At 40.4% G+C, this 3,186-nt stretch overlaps 1 long non-coding RNA gene across 1 annotated transcript; it reads left to right on the forward strand.

The window, feature by feature from the left end:
• The first annotated feature begins 563 nt into the window (after nt 1–563).
• On the forward strand, nt 564–2,811 carry LOC117503378. The gene is made up of 3 exons (XR_004558553.1): nt 564–670; nt 1,394–1,629; nt 2,561–2,811. It is a non-coding gene; the product is annotated as an uncharacterized LOC117503378 (long non-coding RNA).
• Nucleotides 2,812–3,186: the final 375 nt, after the last annotated feature.

Raw genomic sequence — 3,186 nt, forward strand, 5'->3', positions numbered from 1 at the left:
GCAGAAGAAGAAGACTTAGCTGAGTTGCAGCACTCAACTCCGTTCTGTTTTAGCAAATAAAAGTTTGTGTTTCACAAGTTAATTTGCTTGTTCAGTCTCTATACTGTGATTAAGAGACCACTGAGAGCAGAAGAGGAGACTAACGCTGGACGCTCGTCGACTGGGATTCTTCGCAAAGAACCACCACATAGCTACCATCAAATGGCTGGGCCTTTGTGTCGTGATATCGACGCTGTGATTATCAAAAGAAGGTAATGGAACCTGATGTGAGCACAAAGTCGTTTTAGCCAGGAATAACAAAACTTGCTTGAAGCTTGATTATGCCAGCCATGGATTAATGGGAACCAAACCAACACATTTTTGAATAGCATAGAGCTAACGTTAGCCACAGAGAGGCACAGGCCTAATTAATATTTTGACTAAAACATGACTAAAATATATACTCTCTTTTAGTAGGTGTTGACGTAATTGACGTTTAAGTAATGTCAGTGCCCAGAAAGAGACTTTATGAAGATAAGCTTGTGATAGTATTTTTGGATTATTGCTTGTTTCCCCCCCAACAACAACCATGCCGGCTGCCATAAGTGTTGTTGAATCAGTGAATCCTCCATCTGATCAGTGGGTTGAGTGTCTGCCTGCAGTTGATTCACATCAGCCCGATTATGCAGAGGTTTGTACTATAATGGTTAAATAAGATTGTATAGTGTCTTGTGCCAGTAGATTCTAAAATTCATGTTCAGCAAGCAAAATATTCAAACATTTCTGGCAAGAAATACTCTGTTCTATTTGGGATATAATTAGAAAATAGAGTAAAATCTGTCAGTAATGAAGTTGTATATGCTAACTTTCCTTCCTTAAAGAAATAATTTACAGGCCCTGTTACTCAAACATATTTATTTATTGCTGACATAAAGTTTCAGAATTTCTTATATAAAAAATTCTTTGTCCCTTGCATAATGTTTCATTTGCATAGTGTGTGCATACTGTCTATGGTACCATACACTTGAAACATAAGGACTTCTATGCAGTACTACTGAGGTTTACCACCTTATCTGGGGTGGAAAAACTGACCTGTGCCAACAAAAAAAAAATATTTTTTGTAGATTCTTTTGGAATAGACCTGAGTAAGCACCAGAATGCATTTGAGATTTCACATTTTTCTGGGGGACAACCACCAGACCCCGCCAGGGCCTTGTCAAGATCTTTCAAGTTTTTTGTTTTTTTTTTTCCCCATAGCTCACTTTCATCAGTTCATTCACAGATTTGTCTGTGCTCATGATGAAAGGTCAACAGCATTGGCTTAATCATTTGTGAAGCATAGGATTTAATAAAAAAGTGGGAACTTCTGTATTAAGGTTGTAACATGTGGATCTATATACATTTTGTGTTCCAGGAGCAGCAGAATGACATCATTCACAGTATCGAACAGCTGAATGACAAAGTTGATGCACTACATCCTTGGACCATCCCTGAAAGTGTCGGTTCCCAGACATACCAGGAGAGAGAACCATGTGGACGCTGCTGACATGATTGTCCGAAGGTTGGCCAGCTAAACCAGAAGTGTGTGCTTGAACCAATTACAAGCAGTGCCTGGAAGTAATGGGGCTTCCAGTAAAGTCACTCAAAGAAGTGAGTTAATGTGTTTTCTGTTTGTTAGATCCTCTTCACTTCAATAAAGTTTTTCCTTTTTTTTTTTTTTCACATTGCATGCTTTATACGCGTCAGGCAACAACTCCCAATGTGTCGTCAGTCACGTTGTGTCAACGCCTCCCTACGCCCTACCGCGACGCATGCAGCAGGGGGTGGAGATTTTCACTCTGATTTTTTTTTTTTTTTTTTTTCTCCGAGGAAAGCTGAATGATCACCATGTTGTATATGTGTCGATGAACCAAGAAAAAGCTTTAATATAGCAATTTGATTTCACAATCAAATTAATTTTGGGGTTAAACATTTGCAAGGATTTTTCTTCAGAAAACTGCTCTGTATAAATGAGCAGTCCTGTGACATGTTTCTGTTTTGTAGAGGTCAGTGGTGTCTTCCATGTTTGGACCCAACACGTTTCTATTGGACAGTGCGAAGCTTTGTCACAGTTCAGAGCGCCAAAAGTTTGATTGGGTTGAACTTTGAATGTCATTCTGTTGACAAGCAGGAATGCGCACACTCCTGTCAGAAGCATCTGTTTAGCTCAGCTTTTGACGCAAAACGTCTAACGCCTGTAAAAAGCTACGTCTTTCATTGAAAATAATGCTTTTTAGACCGATATGTGATGCCTCTGACACTTCCAAAGCATGCGGTGTGAAAGGCCCTTTACACAAATAGCATTGGGTACAGAGGATTAATCATTTTTGTCTGATCTTTCACCTGTGTGGTATACCTCACTGATAACTAACCTGAGAAAAATTCTGCAAGCAAATAAACAGCTTGTTAAAAATATAGGGCCTGTCCAATAAGCAGTTGAGTTGAATACCAGTTATGACCATGCCGCTCAAATTATACAGTATCTGAGCAGGAAAGTATATATAATTGCTTATGACTAACAATGGCAATGTTCAACTCGCAGCTCAAGAGTGCTAATGACAGACTAGATGGTGAGGACAAGTGAACCAGGCACCAGAGGAATGCCCTAATCAATGCCTTGACTGCATACACCCCTGGAATGGAACAATGGAAGAATACGGTAACAAGAATTGTCAGGGGCTGCTTGTACGCTACGGCTCCCGTTTATCTTTGGCAGTGCTTCAGCAGTCAGGGCAAGTCAGGAACCGTCAAAGGCAGCCTTGCCAGGGACGTGCCACAAATTTAGAGTTGTTATGGAGGCTGCAATAAATATCACATCAATCATCATTTCTACAATTGTGCCATAATCTGAAGATGTCCTATCCAAGCAGAAGAAGTATAGACGGGACCATCCTCAACTTCTTCCTGACCCAGATTACAGGTTTGAGAAACTAACAATCTTGCAAATCTGTCTTTTGGGGGGGGGGGGGTGACACCCAGTCACAGTAGAGAGGCACTGTGACGTCTGGTCTCTCTCTGGCTGCTAATGCAACATGGCAGAATCTGCTACAAAACAGATTAATTTCCGTGTAAATCTAACATGTCTATCATATGTTATGTAAAGCTACTGGAAAACGCTGTTTTCACAACCTGATAACACAAGACATCTCGCAGACATCAGTGTGCACA

Source organism: Thalassophryne amazonica, chromosome 21 (genome assembly GCF_902500255.1).
Source record: "Thalassophryne amazonica chromosome 21, fThaAma1.1, whole genome shotgun sequence".
Taxonomy (NCBI): Eukaryota; Metazoa; Chordata; class Actinopteri; order Batrachoidiformes; family Batrachoididae; genus Thalassophryne; species Thalassophryne amazonica.